This window comes from Marmota monax, unplaced genomic scaffold (assembly GCF_021218885.2).
Source record: "Marmota monax isolate L192 unplaced genomic scaffold, Marmota_monax_Labrador192_F-V1.1 WCK01_AAM20220418_F8-fsc00125, whole genome shotgun sequence".
Taxonomy (NCBI): domain Eukaryota; kingdom Metazoa; phylum Chordata; class Mammalia; order Rodentia; family Sciuridae; genus Marmota; species Marmota monax.
Window position 1 is genome coordinate 4,928,127 of NW_026695235.1, and position 27,290 is coordinate 4,955,416.

Below are 27,290 nucleotides of genomic sequence, written 5' to 3' on the forward strand. Positions count from 1 at the left end.
AAAAAAAAAAAGAAAAAAGAAAAAAGAAAAAAAAGAAAAAGAAAAAAAGACTGTGGGAATTCAATGCTGATTCTTCTTCCACAATAACTCTGCCCTTTTATAGATGAGAAAACTGATGCAGGGGGTATTAACCAACTTCTCCAAGATCTCACATCTTTAGATAAACGTTCTGACCTTGACTGACATGGGTGTTTTTCCTAAGTTCACATTTGCCTCAGGTCTGCCCTGATGTGGATTCAGAAAGCTCAGGATCCTGTCTGGCCTGCCCTGGTAGAAAGGAAAGCTGTGACATCAGACAAAGCAGAGTTGAAACGGCTGGAGATCTAGATCAAGGCAAGATCAATTTCCACAACCAAACCATAAGGCAAGAAATAGAAAAAGATAGTCACCTACCGTAGATTTTATTGATAAAAAGAAAACCCAGAAAATGAGAAACACGTAGAACAAGATAATGAAAATCTAGTCTCAAGATGGTGCATCTGTTTCTTAAAAGGTTCCATTGCTTCACAAACCAAAATTTAAAATCTTCCACCCTCTCTTTCATCCCTTAACTAGGGTAGGAAATGGTGTGAGTGTCAATCACATACCTCCCTTGCTTATAGTGACTTTGGGACCATAAGATGGACTGGCCAGGGTGCTTTGGGGTCATTTCTGAGATGCTTGGGGCTCCTTCTCCATGGCTGTGAAGCTTGGACCCGCCAGGCCTCCCTTACCCCTCTCTCTACCCAACTGCTCCTTCCTCTCTCTGGTATCTGGTTCCCTCTGTCATTCTGCTGCTCCTCTATGATCCTGTCTCTGAAACCTGGCATTTTCCCATTAGCTCAGGAACATTGTCTGGAACCCAGCAAGGTCTTTCTTTTCTCCCCATTCTTGCTAGTCCCTATTCTCTTCCCACCTCAGGGGTGAGGGCAGCATGTCTGACCACAGTGGCCAGTGCTGGGCTCTGAGTTCATAAACGGGAGTCTGAGGCTCTCATTGGAATCCCCTTTGCCAAGTCCTGCTGTCCATACTGGTTATTGATGGCAAGGGACACCATGCAATGGCGACTCAAGCAATATGACAATTTCATTGTCCCCTGTAACATTTGTAGGAAGATTGCTTCACTTCCATGCAGCACATGGCTTGTGTCATCAGGGCCTGAGCTGTTCCCACTCTTCCTTCTCTGTGACCTTTGGCCAGTTGGACCAGCCGCCACAAGATGGCGGACATAGTCCCAGATGGCGCATTCTCATTCCAGCTACACGTGCAGTCAGCAAGAAACTGACCTCAAAAATGTCCCCCCAACAAGATGTCTATTGATTCAAAAAGTGGATCCCTTTATGCCTCCCTGTATGTCCCACTGTGGGGGACTAAAATATCTACATCTCTAATTGACCAGTAGCGAGGAGACTGGGATTTCCATGCCTGGTTCAGACCAATCAGACTTCCTGCTGAGTTCTGGGTGGGCCTAACTTTTTGAGGATGAAGGTCTCTGGTTAACACTGGAACACAATATGGGGAGGGGAAGCTGTGGGGCAAACAGGAAACCAGCCTGAAGGTGGCGTGGCACCAGGCACTCTGCTCCCACCTGCCTGACTGCGGCCCCCACGGGCACAGAGTAAGCCCTGACGGCAGCGACATCCGCCTGGATGAATGGGCCTGTGGCTGAGCAATGAGTGAAGGTGGTGACTGGGTGCCACCTTCTCCTTACTCTTCAGACCTGTCAGACCCCCCGCCCCCGTCCTGCGTTTGCCCTATGGAGGGGTTACTTTGGGTTCCGTTGTCACACTGGTCCTGTGTCTTATGGTTCTCATTCTCTATTTATAATCCTAATCTCTGGGGCCTCCAGGAAGCTCCTCTGTATCATGCTCCTCTTGCTCAGCAGGCTTCCCCTCTTGGACCCCTTCCCTCTCCCCGTTGCCCACTCTCCTCCTGGACAGCGTTCTCCGTGCTGGTCTGCCGGCCACGGGTCTGATGTTTCTTTGGAAAGTCAGGTTTCATTGAAGTGAGATGGAAATACAGTGGGAGTCCCCGTGTTTAGGTAGAAGGTGGGCTGCGTTTCCACAAGAGCCGTGGAATCGCCCTCCACGGCCTTTCCATCGGAGCCCGCAGTCAGGCCTCCCACGACCTCAGTCTCCTCCTCTGGGCCGTGGGTTTGCTCCACCAGGACAGGGCCTGTCTGCCACCCGAGGTTTTGATCCCCAGACACGGGCTCCACCCATAACTGCTCGGGTTGCTCATCAACTACCTACTTCGTGGTACTTATTAGAGCAGCCCGGGCTAAGACATTATTCCTGAAAATTCAGCCTCCGTGTTCTGCCCTCCAAGAGTTTGCTGTGGTCCCACTCGCTGGCGTAACAGGTCCTGCTCCTGGGCTCCTGTGGGAAGGCTGGCTTATTTCTCATGGGCACTTAGCATGAGGACCATACTTGGCTGTTTCTGTCTCTGTGGCCAGACAGGCTTGGTGGGTCTGCTGGAGGAGGGCCACATCATCATGCCTGTCTCATCCCCAGAGCTGGCCTGGAGGACTCTCTGTGCCGCTTGTTCACAGCCTGCAGTTCCATCCCACAATCCCTTTCAGTCTGACACACTAAAATCATTATCTGATTTCTACAGAAGTGTGAGGTGCACCAGGTCACAGGAGCTCATCTCCACACTGGAAATGAGTGAAACCAGGGAAACAACCATCTCCCACCCGTGCAGCTGGCTCTCCTGACTCCACTAGTCACCTGGAACTTCCTCCCATCACATGTGCCTGTTGTGATCCCCACCCTCCAAATAAAATTTGGAGGAATTGTTTTTTCCCTTAAAGCTTCATGCTGTCACATAAAATGGTTTAATTTAGAAATGTTCTAGAAAACACTTCCCCGCAGTTATAATAAATATAACTCTGAAAAATGTTATCAGACTTGTCTTTCAACAGTCCCACTAACTGCTTCCTTTGGTCCCCATCACCCGCTGCAGTGCCTACCAAGGATCCTTCATGATGTTCAGATAAACCCTCAGACTCACGAGTTATCACAGGATGCACTTGACATCCATCTGCTCAGAGGACGTGGGCCCGGAGCAGCAGTCTGCCAGCCCAGAGGCACCCAGCGTTCCCCTCAGTGGGAGTTCTTACACCAGCCGTCTACCAGCTAGGAGAGGACTCCACACTGGGCCCCTGTGGAATCCACTCCGACCTCCAGGCCCCATACCCTCAAAATGCACCAGGGTATCTTGTAACGACCCCAGAGGTGTGGTTGTTAGGGTTCCCTAAGGAACCGTGTCTCAGAAGCCCTAAGCAGGACACCTAATCAGGCTCACTTTTAGTTTCCCTAGTCCACCGGTTTACTATCTGTCAGCACCGTTTTTACCAATAACAACAAGAACCTAGTTGGCATTTAATCTTACCAGGTGCCAGGGAGGACCCAGCTAATCACAGGTTGATTCTGACAGGGAAGGGGAGGAGGTTTGGCTCATCTCCCCTTTGTCCACACTCACAAACACCAAATTCATTAGTGTGGAATCAAGGGAATCCAGCCCCGGGACAATGTCCTTCCATGTTTAGTCACCCTCCTTCCTATCTTAACATCCCTTACATCAACTGTCTCACCCTTTTCTGGAAACAAATTACCCGTGTGGCTCACCCGCAATGATTTCCCCACTTATAAAGCTTTCTCTCTTGCCTTTTTTGCTCTTTCTTTTTTCCATCTCATTATCCTAGTGAAACTCCCAGACCAACTATACCGTGCCCAGATTATTTATTTCAAGCACTCTGGGCACCGTGCTCAGAGTAGCCCAATAGGCACCTTTGTAAGAAAGCTTGTAACATCAGTTCTTAAATGAAATTGCAAGAACATTTTCCTCATGTATATTTGGTCTGAATTCCTAGAGAGGACATTGGGAATTGTGAATCTTTTAAGTATCGTGCTCAGATTCTTCATTTCAAGCACTCTGGGCACAGTGACCCCTCCCATAAAATCTCTCTGACATGGCTCCCCAGGTAGATTAAGTCATTCTCATATCTTTGCCCCTCTGCCTTTTACTCACACGTTTATTTCAAGTGAAAGATAGAAACAGACAAGGTTATCACTTTGAAATTTTTAGTGAATTCTTATTGTGGCTTCAACAAGACTGCTAGTCCTTAGACCATAGGGAAATCTTATCTTTGAGTCCCTGTACCTAAACAAGTATAGCCATGTGGCAAAAAATATTGTTGAAAATTTCTTGTAATCTCACGGATTACTGGAATATTGATTCCAATAATAGATCCCTAGAACATATCAGAACCATTTTAAAGATGAGTATACAGTTCACAAATATTTGATAAAGGTTTATAATTCTAGCAAGCTCTTGAGTGCTATGGCCACAGTTCTACTCCCTCAGTTAATATTCAGCACAGCCCTGTGGGGAAGACACTATTATCATCTCCATGTAACTAAGGAAGGAATTCAGTGCTATGGGGTGGTTTATCCCCCAAGGGTTCATGTGTCAGAAGCTTGGTCCCCTGTGTAGCAATGTTAAGAGAGAGAGTTGGACCTCTGAGAGGGTCCTAGTGGTCACTGATGGCACTGCCCTTGGAACAAGTTAGTAGGGTTTTCATGAGACCTGTGAGTTTTCATGACGGTGTTGTTATAAAACAGTGAGTCGGGCTGCAAAGTGGCTCTCTGGCTTCATATCTGATGATGTGATCTCTCCTTTTCACATGTTCTCTTGCCATCATGTTATTTGTCATTAAGCATTCAACAGAGGCCAACTAGAGCCACCCAAACTTGGACTTTGAGGCTTCAAGACTGTAAGCTAAATAAACCTCTTTTCTTTATTAATTTCTCAGCCTTGAGTATTTTGCTACAGTTATGGAAAACAGGCGAATGTACTCAGGTTAGGGATGTTAAATGACCTGGCTGTGATCACACAGCTATCAAGAGATGGAGTTGGGATTCAAAGCCAAGCATACTCATCACAGAGCCTGCCTCAGAACTCCAAGTTGTATTAGCTCTCTTACACCTGGGAGGATGTCAAGGACTGCAAGGATTCTTCATTTTTATTTTCTTCAAAGGTCAAATTCAGACTTCTCACTCTGCTCCTCTCTTCCAAGTGTCCATGGAGAACAATTTCAAGGCCATCTTTAAATTCAACATGTACGGCCCCCCTGGAACAACTGTGAGTTGAGTTAAACAATCCATTTGTGACTTTATTTGGGTACTCTGTAAAGATTATTTTTATAACATCAGTAAAATACATTGTAATAGTTTGACTTTTAAGGTCATGTTAGCTACTTGGCTCAATCTGATGGGAGTTTGATATTTTCAGGAAGGGTCTGAAGCCAAAAAAGGGTTGAAGCTTATGGTGTTGGGGGAATATTCTTTCTTAGTGTCAATATCTGGGTCATTGAGTTTGTGACTTCATATATTATTATGCTAACATGAATGTGCCCAACGTACAAATCTATCTGTGTTCCATTTGCATGGCATAAGAGTGATCACATCAGTTACTCAAGGTTGCCCAATAGTCTCCAATCAAGGGCAGAAATGTGTGATATTTTATCCTTTGCCTTTGATGGTGTATAATCATGCAAGTTAAATCTTATCCACATTCATGCACATTGAGTGTATGAAAACAAAAATATTTTAAATGATATCTTGGAATATTTTTGTCCAATTCAGTAAGTGTCATGAGTTACATTCCTGAGGCCTTAGCAAAGGTACCCAGACAGAATAGTAGAATCCACCCTGTTACTGAGACTATTGCAAAAGATTCTATTTTTTCCTGAAACATATGTGGTTTAATTTTATTTGACTGGCACTTCTGAGTTAGTATGCGAAGGAAGCAAGGAAATGAACTCGTCTCTACCCATTCATTTTTTCATTAATTCAAGCATTTATGAAGCCCCTTCTATTAATCTTGATTCTGTAAATTAGATTATAACAGTACTTTCTTTATTAGTTTAGTCTTCGATTATAGTGCTTATTTCTCACTGGTTTAAAACTTAGTTCCAGACCTAATGAAGAATTTACTTTGTAAAATCTCAAGATAGTAAAATCTTAGATGTAAAGGAGGTAGAAAAATCAAATGAAAAGTAGAACTCTGAAATGTTCCCCTCCCTTGCCATACAACAATACAAGACTCCAACTGAAAATATCCACTCCAGGGTTACAAAGAGTTAACAGGAGGCCTTCTACTGCTAGAGAGTTTTTAGACTAGAAATAAAGACCTCAGGTATCGAGTATTCCCAAAGGAAGATAGCAATTGGAAACTCATATAATTTTCAGGTGGCTTTGTATTTGGGGGTAAGAATCTGACACCAGGGAGTTGTTCAGAGTATATTTATTTGTCCATCTATAGACACACACTCTCTCTCCCCCATCTATCTACTGGTCCATCATTAATCTATCTATCTACCTATAATCTATCAATCCACCCACAGATTATCTACCCATCCATCATCTATTTCTTATGCATCATATATCACCTCGGAGGTCATTCCTACAATGGATACAGTTGAGGCAGAGCAAACTTGTTGATATATTATCTCTGAATTCTCAGGGTGATTTTGGTCTTAATGGACTGTGATTTTTCCTGGTGCTAATGATGACCATGTGGTTTTGGGTATAGACAGTGATGGAGGGTGTCATCTTTATGATCCTCTATCTTACTAGTAATCCAAGTGCTCATTGTGGTCCCATGGACTTCAATTAGTCTTCTACAGATAATTTGAATTTTTTATTTAGCTATAGCTTTTACGCTAATATATGGAGGTTTAAAAAGATATTAGGTTACCACAGGTATTTTTCCATCAGACATGTTGCTCTATTAGCAAATAAACCTTTCCTATATATAGAAATGTAAAACTAGACCCAATAACATGATAAAAGAAAAAAAAACTGTAACCAATACACTTGGGTTAGATTAAAGTTTGCTTATATGCTTTTATTTTTCCTATGATATTTTTATAAAGTAGGTGGTAGTCCAGTATCCAAAATAGCCATTTACCCCAAGAGGCTGTTAATTTCTAGAGATTAAACCACTCATCCCTACAGGACTAACTTGAAGAAAATGTTTTCATAAGTCTTTTAATTCCAAGAGGTTTCAAAGCAAAGAATCAGCAATGATATGAATTAGCTCCTTCCTTCTCCAAAATGCAAGATATTCTACAGAGCGTCATATATATGTTCAGTGTGCGAAGACTGAAGGAAATAAAGAGCTCATAGGAAATTGACTTGAGTGAACTACCACGCATGTTGGGCGGAACCGAGTGGTCTCCCAGAGCTCTGGCTTAATCAGACAAGGGGACGATGCCCGTGGTGTCTCGGTTTGAGTATGATGAGGTCAACTACTATCTCTGCTGCTTCATCTCAGTGTTGACTCACAATACTTCCAGTGAAGCCCAATGCACAAATCATCCTCATAAATTCTGTTAAACCTCAGGTGCCCTCTCACTTTCCACCCTCTCTAAATCTCATTCTCACTCCTCCCACCCTCAGTTTCCCCAGGTCCCTCTGGACCCTTGCTTCCTCCGTGTTCTGCAAGCCATCAGGGTCCACCTGGCTGTCCTTCCTTCTTTATCTGGCTCAGGTCCTTCACTTACAGTGAAAAGCATGTCACTTTTCACTGGGAATCCCCTTCGCCTTTGTCTTCCTGTCATCCAGAGCTAGCAAAGTACCACCCATGAACCCACCTTTTCCACTCTGAGGCTGCACGGCAGAGAGCTGGAGAAAACCAGCAAGACCCCTCAACCAGTCACAGGTGAGACTCCAGCGGCTAAGCCCACCGCTGCCTCTTTCCTCCACGCCTTACCTCCTAGCTTCCTGGCTCATGGCGGCTCATCTGGCCTCTGCAGACAGTCAGAAGCCCCTCCACTCCCCGCCTCAGGGCCCAGAAGAGTGAAGGAGCCCCTGGATCCACCTGCTACTGGGGCTTTTCCCTTCGACTCTCCGCGGCCACTTCCACAGCGGCACTCTGTGCTGAAACCCTCTCACCCCTTCCAGACCCTGTTTCCTCAGCCACCTCCCCTCTCTGCCATGTCCTCACCTCTCCCTCTTTACTGGGTCCTTCCCTTAGCATGAAACTACATGTATGTGACTCCTTGTGTCTAAACACAGTGACAGCTCTTGAAAAACATTTCCATGACCCACTCTTCTTGACTCCACTGATTTCCAATCCCCTGACCTCACACACACATTCCCAAAGCCATACCCTGGGACTCAGGGTAGCCTGGAGTTCTTCCTTCTCTATAAAATTATCCTTGGGCATCCGTCTTTCTGCCCACAGGTTTGCACTATTCTTGCTCTTGTACTTCTGCATGCTCGCTTGCTCTTGGAGGCTCTGAGTGCTTTTTAATCTCTTGCTGCCCTTACTTCTACCAGCAAAGTAGCCTCAGACTCATGACCCATCGCTTTAACCCTAGTATCCTCTGCATCTTCCATTTCCACGCATCCTCATTCTTCTTTCACAGTCGCTGCCAAATTTCCTCCCTGGGTGGACCCAACCATTCTCCTTGTCTACATTACATTGCTGGTGGGACTGCCCAATTGTCTCTCTACAAATCAGACGAGAGCTCCCCTGTCCATCCCTCTGAGTAATTGTTTCTCTACAACCTTCGGATTCCTCTGGGGACTCTCCCTTCTGCCCTTCTCAGAGGATGACATCTCTTCTTAACCCTCCAAACAATGGAGACCAGCACTAGTGCCTCCTTCAGTGCTCAGTCCAAGCACTGATTGCAGGTGGAACTGTTTTCAGATCCCCGAAATTTCTACAGAGAAACAAATGTTCACGTCTCACAGCCAAATTCCCCGCGCTCTCTCCTTCCTGGGTTTGGATGATCACTTACTACAGGTTCTCTGTCCCCTTCTCCGAAGCTGCTTCTCCCGCTCCTCGGCAGGTTCTCTTCCTCTGCCTTCCACTAAAGCGTGTTTCTCAACCCCAGGCCCCTCTCTGCCTTCAAACCTTACCCTGCCTTCCTTTCCTCTGTGAAGTACTTCTTAAATAAAACTCCTGACGAGTTGAGCTCTGTTCTTTGAAGACACATGGCATTATGGAAACTCCATCGATGCACAGTTTGGTTGTCTGTGTACTTCCTCCTGTGGCCTGTGAGTTCCTTGTGAGCCGGCCAGGCCCACGCACACACGTCTGGTGGTGACTTGTAGAGAAGACAGTCAGTAAACACTGCTAGACCTCACTGAGCTGTTATGTACCATCCACAGACAAGAGGGAGAAAGCCTATCAGTGCCCTGCAGGGGGCCTATGGTCCTGTCCTTGTCCTTTGCCTCTCACAGGAGACCTTAGCTTATTTTGAAAAGCTCTTGGAAGCACAGGCATCCAGACAGTATTTCTTATTCTCAGTTATATTTGTCTTCCTTTTTTTTTGTGCAAGTGTTTTCACATCTGACTTTACCAGAGAATTTCCTGTTTGGTCACCTCTTTAGATACTTCCTCTTTTTCTTCCCAGTCTGGATTCCACTGGGGACAGGTCTTTCTCTTCTGGTTGAGGTGGCCTGGTGTCAGGCCCAGGCATCCCACCAGCCTTTGCCCTAAGTCCTTAGGACTCGGCTTTCTCGGAGGTGGCTGCCCAAGGCACACCCAGCTTGCCCGCACCCACACTGGGGTGGAGGCTGCTCCTTTGGTGTCCACGGCCGCTGTCATTTCCTTGTTGGTTAGAAGGGATCTACAGAAGCCGTTCTGCATCGCTTCCCCTTTCGGCTGAAGTTGATTTCCAGCAGCTGTCCCTACAGCCTCCCGTTCCCGGCACCCTCCCTCTGCTGTCATGGGGTCTCTCCTCGCGACTGTTTGATCCGTGCCTGGAAGCCATCACCGCTTCCGCATCTGGGTGGGTGGTCTCCAGCACATTCCCGCTGCCCCCCTCTCCTTTAATCTTCCTCCAGACTCTCCTGCACAGTCAGTCCTCCACTGTGGCACATTTCCCTTCAGGTGTCCATGGCCTTGACCATGTCAGCTATTAATCCTGCTTCTTTTGAGGGAGGCCCTTCCTAGACCTTGGCAAGCAGGCCAGTCAGGGAGCTGCTGCTGCAAACCCGTCGAAGGCGGGTCCTGGTGTTGACCTTCCTGTGTCAACATCCAACATGCATTCTACGGTTGGCTGGATTCTATGCTCACTAATTTGGTGTGTGGACATAAGCACTAATTCTTGGCTCATTGTAAATTATTCTTGATTATGAATCACTTGGCACTAGGTATTTCTGTTTTCTAGATAAATCTTCTGAATACTTATTTAAACTTGAAAGACTTGACTATTTTTATCCCTCACATTTCTGTTTTAACTTGGAAAGTTTTTTACTCTCTAATTTTTATAGGACAAAGTTTATTATTACTGGACCATTATCATTTTATTACTATTATTCAAATATTATTACTTGGGTATTTGGGAGGATTATCTTCATGAGATATGCACGATTTGTAGGAAGCCATATTTCAGTATAATAGTCCATGGCACAGAAAATAAGATTCTGTTCCAAGAATACTAGCAGTAGTAGAAGGATAGTAGTTACCATTCACTCATGCAGATTAAGCACCTACCATATGCCCTGCTAGATGTTGGGGAGGAGAGAGGGGGACATATTTGCATGGCTCTGACCCCAGGATGCCTGCCTCCTGGGGAAGAATATCAATCTTCACACAGATGAAAACAAAACTCAGACCCATGATCAGGCCAGAGGCTATGGTCACCTGTTCCACCCAACCTGTCTCTAGGCCTTTGGTGACAGAACCCCTGAGTCCGCCAGGTTCAAGGCTGCCAAGCCAGAGATGGGGACCACATGCCCCCAAGAGAGAGGGGCCTCTGTTTAATAATTACTTAGGCAGCAGTCTCTGGCTAGTCCTGTGCGAAGCCCCTCACCCAGCTGGCTCCTTTCATACTTCTAAGAACCCTTTGAAATAGAGCTTATTATTATCCTCCTTTTATAGATGAGGAGCACAGTGGTTGGAAACTGAGTTCAAGATCACACACCTCATACTAGAAGAATCTGGGGTCCAAACCTAGTCACTGTGACTTCAGGGTCAGTGTTCTTGACCCTGGCACCAGGCTCCTGTGTGGATGTCTTGTTCTTGTGTGTACATGATCTCTGTGTGGAAATACACTGGACGCTGTGTGTTAGGTGTGCACGGAGCCCAACACTGGCTCTTTGATCCAATATTCCAAATTCAATGCTGCCTGAGCCTCTGGTGTTGACTGTGTGATATGAGTTTCTAATTGCTACTGTAAACAGGGCCCTGATACAGTTTTGAAAAAAAAAATCTAAGTACAAATAAAATCACGACAGTTTCAGAGAGACACTTTTCTTGTGGCTGTCGAATAGCATACGCAATTCTGCTGAAAACAAATGCAGCCAAGAAAACTTCTTTCTGCCCCCTGATCCTCATTTGGTGGCCAGCCCTGCTGAGCAGACCTGCATCTTTGACCTCAGAGGACTGCAACTTCTGGGGATAAATGGGAGCACACGGCCCGTGCAAGATAAGAGCCCGGCGGCCTGGAATAAATGTGCACAGAGATGCTCTTCGAAGCAGTCTTTTGAGGCAAGCACTGGTTGTTCACACTCATTAACAACCTTCCTTGAGTGGGGTTTTCAACATGTTTGTTCCTTTAACTCTGAGTTATCTGCCAAGGAAGACTCTTTCGCAAAGTCCGCCAGCAGTTGTTAGTTGGGTTGTGGCTCGCACAGCAGTTTCCAGCTGTCAGCACAGCAGGAAGGGGCAAGAATAAAGGCGATTTCAAGGTCCATGCCCAGGTGGCCCCTGCCCAAGCCAGGCAAGTGCCAGTAGCCAACCCAGCGAGCCCTGCACAGGTGCGTTGGGAAATTGCTGCAGTGCCAATCCACAAATGGCCCCTCAGCCCCCAAGAAAGGGCCTGAGAGTTCTACGGGATGTTTGAATCCTGGTCTATCAGGTTCTTCATGTGGACTCTATAGAAATCCTCCACGTAGCTGAAGCTCTGCAAATACAGGTCTCATCCTAATTTCTCTGAGTCCCAGGATGCCAATTGGCCTGATATAGTTGCTGTTGAGTAAACAAGAGTTAGACTGAGTGGAAGACTGTCCTTCCCAGGCCAGTCCACCTCTCAGGACCTCAGTCTCTGTGCCTGAGTGATGAATGGATGGGACCAAATGACATAGGATGTTTCCTGCTGCATCAAGTGTTCCCTACCTGCTGGCCAGGACTGGTTTCCCACTCCCGAGGTGCTCTCCACGGTTAAGACAAAGATGGCCAGGACACCTTTTAGGCCCCAGACATGTTTAAAGTATAGTGAAAGAAATAGATACACTAGTGGATCTAGTTCAAGCCTAAGTTGACCTGATGCCAAGAGGAAAAGGCAAGAGTCATTTTGAAAAAGGAAATGAGGAAGAGAAGATCCTGCCGTGAAATCTAACGTCAAACCAAGCACTGAAGAATCTTCAGATATTAAAAACATGTAGCTTTTATTTTAATGGTAACGTGTATTTATTTGTAGGAGTCCTAGAAGATTAGAACATATAAAAAAAAGGAGAATGAAATTATCACAATCCCTAGCATTCGGAACACAACACAGACATGTTACATGCTGACAGAATTCTAGAAGCTTCCCTGGGGTTCTGGTGTGTGAAGCCGTCACAGGGCAGTGGACCAATTTCCAAGACTAGACCTGGGTCCATTCTCCCCGCTCATTAGCACGTGGCAGTGCCGCACGCCTGTGCCTCTCTGTAGCTACCTTCTTAGCTGAGCCACAACCACAGCAGGGCGTTTCAGGCACAGAACGAGAAGTCAAGTCCAGGTGTGTTTAAGAACAGTGTTCACTTTTACCAAAGTGTAAGGTCTGTGTACAGAAATGTGCAGGAGCTGGAGACAGGGTCAGCGACGAGGCTGGGCCTATCAGGGCCTGCTTTGAGTGACAGGATTTGCTGTGGACACTATCAGAGGCAACTGGGGGTCTGTGTCAGGATCTACTGAGTATGCATGATGTGAAAGTCGGGGGTGAGTGGAAAAGCACTGGAGGCTGTGTGTCAGGAGTGTTCACCCGCAAGTCACAGCCAGTGCTTCAGAAAGTGGAGAATAAAGAGTGTTTATGTCCACAGAGAGCCCACACTGTGGAAGGCAGTGATCCCTGGCTGTGCTCAGTTGCTCATGATGTCTACAAGGGCCCCAGCTCTTTCCATTGCTCTGCTGAACTTTCATACATAATTGGATTTATGCTTCATGGACACAAGATAGGTACTGCTGCTCCAGGCATTGTGTTTTCAAACTAGAACAAGAATCAAGGGTATTGACAGGGTGTCACTCTCATCTTCAATCAGTGCACGAGTTTACCACACACTGGGGGCTTATAATAGGACAGAAGTCTATTCTCTTCAAATTCCAGGGACTAGAAGTCTGAAATCAAGGTTTGGAGAGAACCAAGTTGCCTCTGCAGGCCTGGGAAAGGACCTCCCTTACTCTCTTCTAGGTCCTGCTATTGTTGGTAGCCTGTGCTCTCCTTGGCTTGCAACTCTGTCACCCCTGTTTCTGCCTCCAGCTTCCTCTTCCCTGCGTGTCTCTTCTGCATCACTAAACATCTAAATAACATCTCCTTTCTCTTTCAAAGACACCAGTCATTGGGTCAGGGTCCACTTTAATCCAGCATGACCTTGTCTTAACTTGATTATGTTTGCAAGGACTATATTCCCAGGTACCCCACCTTTGTGGACACCAAGGGTTAGGACTTTGAGAATATCTTTTTGGAGAGATTCAATTCAATCCACTACAACTGAGGATCAAAAATCATTCTTACAGTTCCCCAGGATGCACTCTTTATACCTCACAGCCAGTTCTTTTCATCTAGGGCCGGGGGTTGATTAAGAGCTCTCTGGTTGATACCTGAAGAGAATCAGAATTCAGATAACATGGAGAAGAGACAGAGTAAGGGATTCCTGATAAGTGGGCCACAGGCTCTGCCTAGCAGGGAGACAACTTAGGAATATGCATATTGCTAAGAATATACACATGGAGTCCTTCATTCCTATATCCAGATGGAAACTGTAGGGACAAAGGAAGGTACAGGCTTGACTGCATTGCCCATCACTGCCGCCAAGAACAGCGCAATCGCTGACTGTCCCACCCATTGCACCCACTGGGACAGCCATTGAGGAAGGTAATTCAAAATGCTAAATGATCTACAAGGCATAGGCAGTGGAATGGGTGTGAATGAAGTGCAAGTTGAAGAGCTGTGAGCCCAGGGAACATGAACTATGGAATATAACTTCTCCCCGATCTTGACCTGGGTGTGGATTATTTATTACTATACTTAGATGAATCCTTTAATGAGCTTCAGTTCAAACACAATAATATCACAGAGTGATTTTCTGACTGGGGCCAGAACTGACTTCCTCCTTCCAGCTGAGCCCCTGGGAAACTCCTCCTCCCTGTGGAGGTTGGCAGGCTGGACAGGGTGGTGTGCTGCACAGGGTGTGTGAGCTCGGCTTGCTCACCGAGAAGGCGCCCAGCCTGTGTTTGAAATGGTCTGCATTCACCTGTGTGCACAGGCAAACAAAGTGAGTTGTGATTGAGGAACTGAGTTGGCAGTGGCTTTTGTCATCTACAAAGATTGATTCCTGCCTTGCAGTTTCCAGGGGGAGCCCCGTGTGTCACAATGTCCCTCTGAACCTGTCTCCCCATGATGGAAGAGTATGATGGTATCAGAGCTCTAAGTTTCCTTTCAGCTACCAAGTTTATTATGTGCTGAATTGTGTTTTGCCTAAACTCGTGTGTTGGAGTTCTAACCCAAGGGACCTTGAAATGTCACCTGCCTCCTTTGGAGATAGGCCTTCACAGAGGCAATCGAGTTAGAGTGAGGTCATTAGGGTGGGCTCTACTCTAGTATGAATGGTGTCTTTATAAAAAGGGGGAGTTTGGACACAGAGGGAGGATACTATGAAGACAGGGAGAGAAGGTGCCATACACAGGCCAAAGAGACACCTCAGAAGTTCCCTGCTCTGCTGACACCTTGATTTCAGACTTCCACCTCTGGAACTTTGGGACAGTGTCTTCCCTTTAAGGCACTCCCTTGTTATAGCAGCCTTAGCAAACTAAAACAAAATTCTAACACGAATCACATCATTATAAATTTACTAAAAACGTACATACACGACCTTACAGAATTCTAACATTGTGTGGGGCAGAAATGATTTCCCTAGTTTCTCAGAGGTTAGACATTCCCTCCAGGCCCCAATTTAAAGATAAGGAAAGACAGGTCCCCAGGTGACTTGAACAAAGTCACCCAGAGTGGTGGGGGCAACTCTGGACCACAAATGCCCCACCTGCTCCTGCGGTGCCCGCTCCATTACCAGTGTCACGGCTGGGGAAGGACCCTGGGAGCTCATGTTATCACTATAATCAGCAATTAATGTTCAAACCCAGCAGAAGGTGAGGTGAGTGTGGGAGCTCTTGCGAACATTTGCTAGACCCAGTGCTGGGTGCGGTCTGTGGGCCCCCTGCAGGAACAGCAGGACTGCAGCAGAAGCCCTTTCTTATCATCAGGGTATCTCATTTGCTTGCTTTGTCAGCTTCAATTGGCTGCAGAGAAGATCGCTGCTGCCAGAATCTGCATGATAAAGGAAGTCACAGATCTCTCTGGAAAGCACATATTCTATTTGTACCCACAGAGTTTTAATTTATGAAAGTGACTAAGTAACAACAAAGAGATGCCAACATCAGAGAAAGAAGGATCTTTCGATACAACTCTCGAAAAGTTTTCTCAAGTCTCTTTGTAATTTTTCCCTTCGTATCCCTCCTCCCCTACTTTCTAGGCAGGCATCGGTCTGGTTTCTGTCAATACAGATTAATTTATAATCCCTTGAATTTATATAAATAGAATCATATACTACATATCCCTTTTTCTGAATTATTTCATCCAGAAAATTATTTTTGAATTCAGTAATGTTTTGCTTATTTAAATAATTTTCCCTTTTATTTTGCTAGTAATATTCTCTCAAATGGATATTATAATTTGTTGATTCACACATTTGGTGATGGACATTTGGAGTATTTTTTATTTATACCTACTATAAAGAAAGTTGCTATGGTCATTCATAGATAAGTTTTCATGTAGACATATGCTTTCATTTGTCTGGTGTAAATAACTAGGACATAAATGTCTGTGTTATATGATAGGTGCCTAGTTAACTTCTAAAGAAAATGTGTAGTTCAAAGTAGGTTGTCCAACTTGACATTCCATAATCAGTGTATGAGAATTCCAGTCGTTTTGCATTCTTACTGATCTTTGGTATGGTTAATCTTAAATTCTAGCCATCTTAGTAGATATGTAGTGATATCTTATTATAATAATACATAATATATGTAATAATTGCCTTAGTTATATCTTTAGAAATAAAAATAGTGTTTTCTATAGTTAATAATTAAAGAGACCTTTAAAAAGAAAAAAAAAAAAGAAAACACATATTCTGAGTGAAATAGCCATAATTGGTTCCAAACTGCAAAATGTGCAGCTCTGAGGAGCACCCTGTAATTACATCAGGGCAATTTGGCAGCATGTCTCAAAACCCAGATCCTTTGACCCATAGTTCTAGAAGTTTCTCTTCCTAAAATTGTCCAGTCAAAGGTAGAAAAATGTGTGCATAAGAATATCCTAAGCAGCTCAGGTACCAGGGGAAAAAGAGGAGCCTGGAGGGAGAAGAGCTAGGACCAGGGGTGGCCCAGCAGCTGGGCCACAGGGTGGAGATGCAAGAGACCTTTGGACAGCAGGAAGGCCAAGACTTAGTGACTGGAATATACATATACATGTGCAAACTTGCTCTGAATTAAAGTGTACACAGCAGATAGACTCAAAATAGTTGGCAGACTTAAAACCCCAGAAGAGCCCATTTTTCAGCAACTGAGGGCTCCACTTGGAATTGACGGCCATGTAGCCACCCAAAAGCTTATGTGGGTAGCATACTTAGTAGCATGCAACGACGTTAAAGACATGCATGAAGTAAAATAGGAGGTACAGTCAAAATAGCACATAGAGCATCATGGATGCAGGCTTTATATATGAAGTAAGATCAGAGAGAGATAAAGTAAAAATAGTACCTGTAACATCATGTTGCATATACACACAGGAGTGAGTGTGTGGACATGTGCACATGCTCAGATGTGTATACACATATGCACACATAAATGAAGCATGACATGACTCAAATCACACTAGCCAAATGCTAGCTGTGGCTGTCCTTGTGTTGCAAAATCAAAGAATACAAGTGTTCTTTCTCTTGCTTTGCTTATACATAATTTCTGAAATTCCCAGGAATCCAGTTATTGATTTGTAAGAAAAAAGCCTTTTAATAAAGATTTAGTAGGTTTAGATCTATTATATTATTATGAGCATTATTTTTATTTTAATGTTATCATCCAGTTCTCTAATGTGTTTGATAATGACAGCCAGAGCCAGCATTTGCTAAGAGCATTAAACACTCTTTTATTTAACCTGTACTATTGCTCTCTCTTTCTTTGAGGTAGTTTGCTTTAACTCAAGTGCAGATGATACAAACAGTTACTTGTATCAGGTGTTTGGAAGTGTGGGCAATTATATGGCTCCCATTCTACCATGTTTTGGGAGAGATAATACATCATAGATTAATCAGACTGCAATTTCATCTCTGACGGAGAATTTATTGACAATACTGGTGCTGGGCATTGTCAGTGTTAGATTTCTCCAGAGAAACAGAACCAATGGGATGAGTGTGTGTGTGTGTGTGTGTGTGTGTGTGTACATGTGCATGTACACATGTGTGTGGCCGGGGATGGGGGAGGGGAGGCATTCACTATGAGGAATTGCTCCGTGGTCACGGAGGCTGAGTCCCAGGATTTGCAGTGGGCAGCTAGAGAACCCAGGGAGCTGACACTGTAATTCCACCACTGCTCCAAGGCCTAAGTTGGCCAACTTAAAACCCCAGAAGAGCCCATTTTTTCAGTTCAAGTTCAAAGACAGGAGAAGACCAATATCCCAGCTCAAGCAGGAGTTCTCTCTCCCCACCTGAGGGCTCCACTCAGACCTTCAATTGACTGAAGACACCCTTCCACGTATGGAAGTGCTATCTGCTCTGCTCAGTCCACTGATTCAACATTAATTGCACCCAGGAAACTCTCAACCACACTCCCAGAGTAATGTTTGGCAAAATGTCTGGGCACTCTGTGGCCCAGTCAAGTCGACACATAAAATGAACCATCATGTTGTCTGACATGCAAATGTGTCTCAGTAGTCATAAACTGCCGACCCCAAAATTCCCCAGGGGCTCTTCCCACCTGTCCTGTGGAGACTGGCTGATGCCACGGCAGATGTACTTTCCTGTGCCCACCTCACAGGGTGGAGATGCAAGAGACCTTTGGACAGCAGGAAGGTCAAGACTTAGTGATTGGAATGTACATATACATATGCAAATTTGCTCTGAATTAAATTGTACACAGCAGATAGACTCAAAATAGAAAAGTTATTAAATTCATGGTTTAAATTCTTTCCTAACCCTTGTGAACACTCTATTACTCTTTGGCCACCAGCTGATCTTCTGGGGTAGACACACGAACACAAGCTGCTGCTATGATCAGATTGGCCGCCCTGTGTATAGATGTTCTGTTCAGATTCATGTTCCCAAAAGCTGAGGGTTGGACCTACTGTTCCCCTGGCTGACTCATCCTGAAAATGTAGGTCTCAAGAAATAAATGCTAAGGTCCAGGTTGTTTGTTTGGTCCTGAACTCAAGATTTTATCCTAGCATAGTTCCAGGCTGAAGAATGTGGTCACTCTCTCAAGGCAGAATTGGGATCAAGGATGACAACTACACACAGGGGATGTGAGAGTTAGTTCTGGAAGAGAATCCAGAGATGCCAACAGAGACATCACAGCCACGTCCAAGGGGCCTAATACTTGCCAGGTCTGGCAATGGTCAATTCTGCTTTTCCAATCCGGGGGTAGATGGAAAATGTGGGGAACTCAACAGGGCTCAGGACTGGAATGCAAGGCTGTGGCCCCCGGGGATTCCTGCAGGATCCCAGGGGAAGATCAGGACAGCACTGGGGAAGGGTGCAGTTGTACGACAGCAGAAATTAAGGTCTAAATCCAGCCCGGTGGCTCTCAATGAGGGAGTATTTGGCATGCATCTAATGGGTAGAGACCAGGGACTCTGCTATCACCTTACAAGGTACAAGACAGTCTCCTTTAGCAAATGTCAGCAGTGCAGAGGCTGAGAGAGGCTGGTGACCTTATGCACTGGGACGGCAAAGCCTTGGGGAGGAGACCATGGAGGAGAGTGGAGGTGGCGAAGAGAGCTGGGAACTAGGGCCCCTCAGCAGCCTGGAGGTCCCAGCCAAGGCCACAGGGGCGTCTGGTTTGCAGGAAGAAGCACTGATTGGCAGGAGCCCAGAACTTACAGTAGGTCCTAATCCCCCGCTGGGCTGCTTCCTGCGAAGGCCCACTGGACTCCAGGAGGGTGAAGAACTTGAGGTGCCTCCTGCCCGGGCAGGGGGACAAGAGTGGGGCATCTTTGGGGCCTCTCTGAGAGGAGAGTGGAAGGGGCCTGGACAAGGACAAGGGCTCTAATGGCCCAGGGTGAAGTCAAGGGAAAGCGCCTCATGGGCACATTGAAGGGGCTTTTTCTTGTCCCTCTGGCTGTCCTCCGGAGGCACAGCTTACTTTGGAGAGGAGCGAATTGTTGGTAAAGAATATGGACCCTCCATTGGTCCCATCCAGGCCTGCCCGCCGCCTCTGGCCTTGGCTGGAGGCAAGCTGCTTAGCTTGTCCGTGCCTCAGTTTCCCCATCCGTAAAGCAGGCCAATCACATGCACTGACAGAGATAATGAGGGCTCCGTGAGTCAACAGTCATAAAAACAAGGGTGACAAGGTGGTACTGGTGAAGACAGTTGGCATTTGTAATGATATTCTTAATGTTCGTAAAGATGAGATGGGACAACTGTGTTTCTTGGCTTCTCAAAATAGATGACAGTTTATTTCCCACCTCCTGAAATTAAGCCTCTCACGAAAATGAGGAAAAAGAGAAGAAAACATCTCCTCCGCCTTGCTGTCTTTTTCTCATTACTCTCAGATCCCTGGGGCCGCGAGAGCTGGGCTCTGTCAGGCCTTCTCTGCAGGGGGACAGCACAGGGGGACTGTGGTCAGGGGGTTTTATGGGCAACGCTGCCTTGGAGGGAACGTGGAGGGTGTAGTTTTTTTCCCCTAGTGATACAATAACACACTCCAAACCCATGTAGGTCAAACTGCCTAGGTCCAGTCCAACTCCCTATACCACCTTTAGGGACTGTCACCAAAATATAGCGCTCCAGAGACATGGAAAAGTGCAGGCCACAGCAAGGGTCTGCAACCGAGAGGGTGAGAACCGCCAGCCTGGCCTTGGTGTTGACAGACTGCAAGGGCCCCAGATGGAGCCGCACACATCTTATCTAAAAGCCCGCTAAGTCTGCATTCAGGACGTGAAAAAGGTGAAGGGAAAGTAAACCATGCTGACATTTATTTTAAAAGGCCGCTGAAGGACAACATGGACAGGGACCGTTTCTATTGCACCATCTTCAATACGCATCAAGTACTTATTCATTAAACAACTGCCTGACTATTGAGGCCAGAATAAAAACAAAAACATTCTGCTGAGTTCTTTCTTTTTTTTTCCCACACAAAATCTTTCCTGATGTGATTGTCCTTCCCATAAAGGGACAAGACAAACTTGGTTGAGCAGGTTAGACACCGGACTGTTGATTGGGTGTGACAATGTCACTACTAGTTGTAGCTTGATTGGTGACCTAGAGAGTGGACATGGTCTTAGGGTACAGGCTTAGAGTCAAACAGGCCACTTGAGAGACTGCAAGTGAGTTCTTCTTGCCCAGCCAGATTCAAATAAGGCTCAGGATACTCACAGACACCAGGGGCTTCCTTGACGAGTGACAGATCCAGACATGATGGAAAGATGACCCCACACACCTCTTTCATCCCTGTGGCCCTGGAAACGAAGCCTTCAGTTTTAAGTTTCTTAGGTTCTGGGTGGGTCCAGTGGCAGTGCTGGGTTTTTTTGTGTGTGTGTGTGATTTACACTGCTCTGTAGGAGCTGGCGACGACCTTGGGCGCCCACATGGCCTCGTTTTACAGGGAGTTGAGAGCCACTAAATTTATGTCCTTGTTTGAGCTTCCAAAACCAATTAGTGTCAGAGGCAGGCCTTGATCATGCGGCTCCTGGTTCTCACTTCTGGGTTCCCTCCCCCACGCTGGGTGGGTCCCTTCCCGCAGAGACATCTGCTCCGAAGCATTTGTGCTGGAGGACTGACATGACACTTTTCAGCACCTACTACTGCCTGAAGATGGGAAGCCCGGAGGCTGGGATCCCTCACTCGGTACCAGCTAGTCTCCATTTCCTACTGTGCTTTAACTCAGACCTTGCGGAAGGTTTGCAAACGCCTGTCTCAGGGCTTTCCTTCTACTCCAGCAGCCCCCCAATGGGGGATTTCATCTCCCAGGAAGCTCTTGGGGATAAGGATAAAAATTAATTTTCAGGTTCCTCATCTCTGGGTCCCTATTTGCAGCTGGAGATTCAGCAGAGCTCACCCAGCTCACCTTCCTGTGAGCCCTTCTCTGATCCCAGCTCTGCTGCCCACTGGTCTATACCGTCCATCCCAAGACACACACCACTGTGGTTTTACAAGCCTCCCAAGTTTGAGGGATTTGTGAATTTTTTCTGCTTTTGAAACTCACCCCGTGTGTGGACGCAGCATAATTCTTTCCCTGTGTGAACTAACAGATAAGAAAGAAGAAAAAATATTGGCACATCCAAAAAAGCCTAGGAATGGGAAAAAAGATGCCATTATGTGGCAGAATTGCAGAAGTAGTGTGCCCACTTATTTCTTGAAAGGGCAGGGGGTTGGCATAAGTGTAGACACAGAATATCAGGAGCTGGGGAAGAGCCCATCCAATATTTTGGCTGCCTGCAATTTAAATGAACAACTGATTCTGAGCACACACCCTGTGCCAGCCACTGTCATCCCTCTTGTTGCCCAACACCCTGTCAGTGCTTGTCATTCACAATCAACAAATCTCTGTGAGCCAGAAACTTAAAGCACAACTGGGTTTGTTGGGCTACAGTCTGCTGTGTTCCCCAAAGAAAGCAACAGTAATTGAACGTGCCAGGATTCTTGCTTTGGAAGGATCCTGAATCCACCCCAGGGTCCACCAAAGGCTACCAAGAATCAATGATCATATCACAGTGCCTTCCACTTAAATGCATGTAACAGGATTCCCCTAGAGTGTCCATACTGTGTGTATTTTCTTTTGAATTTCCCTTCTTAACTCTTATCTAAAATTTTATTATGATGAAAGAAATTATTTCAGATAGGAGAAATATATGGATTCTAAAACAACACTCAAGTTATTAGTTGCAGATACACAGTAAACGTACTAAGATAAACAAGAGCTGAGCCAGGTCCAGGCTTTTGAGCCCAGGATCGAGGTTGGCCTCCTGCACCGTCCACCCGTGGGCAGGTGTTGGACTACCTCTTTCTCTCTCTCAGCTTTCCACTGCTCTGTCTCATTACACTGAGGAGGGAATGTGTGACTTGCCACGTTGTTCGATGGTTTCACTCTTATTTGTTGCTATTTATGTGTGGAAATGACACAAATTTATCCTGCCATCCAGAATTTTCAACAAACACAAATAACTCTCACCCAAAAGTCTCTTTTTCTGTTGGTTGTTCCCTCTGGAGCAAAGCATAGCCCTTTCTAAGTGGGACGCATTTCGCACTTCATTAAGCGCCTTGATCTTTCCCTCACGTTAGCCTTTAATGCAATAACATAATCTTAGATCATCTGGATTAATGATTACAATAAAATCGTGGGTATAAATCTTCAGAGGGCTGTGAAAATGACCAGCTGCAGACACTGAAGTTTGGTTTCTGAAACTTCAGCAAGATTTATCTCCATTGACATATATCCTACTTTTTTTGGTCTAAAGTAAACCAAACTTAAATCTGTTCATGTGCTTCTTTCCTTGAGATTTATCAGGCTTCCAGTCAGGGGGTTAAATAGGTCTTTGGAAACTAATTTGCTTCGTGGCCTAATGTTTAACCCAGGCCTTCTGGTGCCTCTGAAGTTCAGCCTTGATGTTTCGTGGAGATCCCGAGCACTATTCATGCATGGGGTAGCCTCCTCCAGCGTTCTCTGCAGTTCAAGACAGGTACCCTGAATTTAGGACAGGATGGCTTAGACTATGCCACATCCTAGACGTGGCCAAGTTCACCTCCCTGATACATGCTGAGCCAGGCAGGAAAATGTCTCCTTGCACCAGCTGGAGTGAGGGACTCACACCTCCCATGAATCCACAGAGGACAAGCCACTGTCCTGAATAGAAGCCACTTCCAAATGCATGTGGGCTGAGGCTCTTCCATATATTCTTGATACTTTGGGTCAAGTTATCAAGTAAGATTAATAATAAGGAGAGAGAAAACAGACTTGGAAAAGTTGGAGCTTTTTAATTTTTTATTTATTTTTAAACTTTTTTTTTTTTTTTTTGGTTCTGCTGACTAAGGCAGTAAATAGCCCTTAGTTCTATCAGGAATTCCAATCAGATTGTTCTGGAACATTCTGTGATTCCCAGGTACAAGACACAAAATATAATACCATTCTAACCACTTCTTGAAAGTAAGTTTTCCAGATGTGAAAAAACCCAGAAACAACCTCTGCTTTTTAGGTATCAATGTTTTCATTCTCATGGAACCAAAGGCTTGGGGATCATGTGATAAAGTCCATTTGATTGTCTGATGTTTTCACCTTTTATCTCCCTGAATTAAGTCTCAGCATGACTCCTTGGAGAAAGATGGTTGGGGAGGAGATGGAGGGCCACCCTCTGTGTCTTACTAAAGGCTTTTACAACAGAATACCACAGACTGGTTGGCTTAAACAATGGACACTTATTTCTACAGTTCTGGATGCAGGCGAGTCCAAAATCAAGATGCCAGAGGGTCCAAGGTTTGGTGATAACCCTCTTGCTGCATCCTTACAAGGTGGAAAGAGCACAAGAGGGCAGGCTGGGATTCCTTTGATAAGGCACTAATCCTATTCCTGAGGGTTCTACCCTCATGACCTACCTGTCCCAATGTCCCACTTCCTAATACCATCACCTTGGGGGTTAGGGTTTCAATATAGAAATTTTGTGGGAACACAAACAGTCTATTGCATTGTATAAACCCTAAGGTCCTTGGAACCTGATTTCATGGAAGAGAACTTATGTTGTCCATTCATGAGCTTAAGCTTCTCCCACTCAAGAGGGGGAGTTGAGAGTAGTTCTGGCCAAGATCAGAAGCCAGTGTCCAAGAAAGAGTAGGATGGATCAGTAAGCCCGGGTACCAAGAGGTGCTGGCCTTTCTCCCATAGTCGGTAGATGAGCCATGCATAGATCACCCACATGTTCCTAGGCAGCAACCTTCACAAGTCCAGATACAGTGACTTACAGTAGGCTAATCTGCCAACCACCTGTCACACAGGAAATGCTTATCCAAAGATACACTATCAAGACAATGGCCCAAAGTTTGTTAAGTATAGAAGGAAATGACAAAATAAACCCCAGTTAAAGGCTAAACAGATAATCTCCTTTTAGGGAGATTTAGCTCCTGCAATTTCCCATCTGCTTGGCTTGGGGCTGGAAATGGGAATGTTCTTGAATGTTTGGCCATGTCTCTATTGACCCAGAAAGCTGCTGGTACTCATTAAATATTTTGAAACCTCTAAGTGAGTTTTCAGTATTCATAATGACTTTACTAAACGCAGCAAGACAAGATAAGGAAGATGAACAGAGAACATCAGGAATGAAGGAAATGTGAATGCACTAGCCCAGATACTTCACGCTGGTACTAGCAAAACCCCAGCTCCCCTGTTTCCCCTTCCTCTTCTGTGTTCCACCTACTTTGTCTGCACTGCAACACACCAAGAAACAGAGGTGACACCATCTTTCTCATCTCCTTGGGATCTGGTTCTGTCTGCTCCATGCATTCTTCCTCCCCAGGGAAAGCTCTATTTCCTACCCACAGGAATGCAGACTCGCCTTTGCAAGCATTGATAAGCAAACCACGGGTCCACACCATGACCTGAAAATCCATGCAATTAACTCATACCGTAGAGACAAGGCTAGCACATTTACGGGCGTCCCAGAGATATCTTCATTCCCTTGTTTCTTTCACTGCTCTTTAACTTTCCTTCCCAAAGTGCTATTACCACCTTCCGGAACTCCTTTCATTTGTGTTATACCTTCCAAGTCTCTTATTTTTTCTTCCTTGTGATTTCTATCTCTGAGACTCTATTATCAGTTTTCAAAGCACTAATTCACTTTTTTTTTAGTTCATCCATGTTTTTAATATCAAAATATATTTCTTAGCTCCCCAAATCACTTTTGAGCTATCTTCATCCCTGGAGATTCATATCACTTTTTAGTATTTCCTCTTCTTTTTCTCTTACAATTGGAACCACCAGGGTCAGTAGCAAACCTTGGGCTGCCTCCCCATATGACATCATCCCCTTCATCATCTGTGGTTTTCTTGGTCAACTTGTCGCTGAGGGTTTCTGCATTCAGATCTGGATGTTTGGAGTCTCCTGAGTAGGGACTAGCTGGAAGCTGAAGGAGGGCAGATCAGAATCTGGATTGACGTCTGGGACAGATGAAGTCGGCCTTCCAGCCTTCTCTGGGGCACATGCCGGCATCCCTGGCCAGCATGTGGGCGGCTCCTCTTCAGGGAGCTGTGAATCAGTGGCGTTTCCTCCAGGACTAGAGGAGAGGCCAGCTTTTGCCATATTTAGGGTCCTCTGACTCTCACTAAGACCTGGTCAAAGTTCATTCTTCCCTAAAGCTGACATAAAGAGCCAAGAAGAGCAGGTGTGTGCTTTTGACCTTGGCAGAGGTGAACCTGCTACAGTCACACCTTCCAGGTTCACAGCTAACCTATTTTGAGTAATTCCCAGAGTCAGTTAAGGGACCTAGGAACTGGAGGCACACACTGGGATAGATAACTGAAAGTCTTTCCCTTTCAAGATGACTCATGCTAATCAGCAAGAAGCCAGGGAGATCTTCCCTGAGAAAAGATGGATTCGTGTATCCTCAGACTGGGTTGATAGCATCTGATCAAAATGTGCTCGATGGATCACGGCCCAGGGTCAGAACAGTGTCTCATCCACCCAAGGGATGGGTTCCATCATCATCTCTCTCTCCAGCTGTTATAGTTTGGATATGTGATGTCCCCCAAAAGCTCATGTGTGAGACAACACAAGAACATACAGAGGTTAGTTGGTTAAATTATGAGAGCTATAACCTAAGAGTGATTTGAATTGGATTAACTGGGGAGGAACTGTAGTCAAGTAGGGAGGTGGCTGGGGTACATAGGTCACTGGGGATGTGTCTTTGGGATCTATATTTTGTCCTTGTTGGAGCAAAGCTCTCTCTGCTTCCTTGTTGCCATGTCAGAAATTGCTTTCCTCCACCATGTCCTTCCACCGTGATGTACTACCTCACCTTGGGCCCCTACCTATGGAGAGGGCTGACCATGAACTGAACCTCTGAAACAGTGAGCCAAAATAAACTTTTCCTTCTCTAAATTGTTCTTGTCAGATATTTTGGTCACGGCGATGAAAAACTAACTAAACTACTATCCATCCCTTTCCCTATATGTCCGTCCATCCATCCATCCATCCATCCATCTATCCATCCATCCATCCACCCAACCTTCAATCCATCTGTCTACCTATCTTTCCATCTATCCATCCATCTTCCCATTCAGCCCATTCCCACCCATTTTCCCACACCATCTACCCATGTATTTCTCCATAATTATTCATGACATCAGAGCATTTAATGTGAAGTTTTTTAGAAATATGGAGCAGATACAGAGTTCATTTCCAGGATCACATGTCATACATAGCTGACACAATTCTCCTGATGGCAGAAGATACAAAGCCCATAATCCCTTATATTGCAACATCCCTTACCCCTTCTAAAACCAAGTTTCAAGTTTTGAGCAATATAACTCTAGGGTATTATTAAGGCAAAACATTGACATGTCACAAAAAATAATAACATTGAGATAATATCAGCACATTACAAAATTAGGGAGTTCTATGACTTTTCAAAGCACTTTCATATTTGTCATTTAACTTGGTTTTCACAGGCACCCATCCATCAGTGAAGTAGAACTGATGTCCCTATTATTTTCATAATCTTCTTTAGAGCTTATTTTTCAGATTTTATAAGTGACTTAAATTCCAAAAAAAAAAAAAATGAATACTACTAGAATTCTGGGGTATAAATAACATTTAGTAGAATGCATTAGCCTGAATTTCCTTAT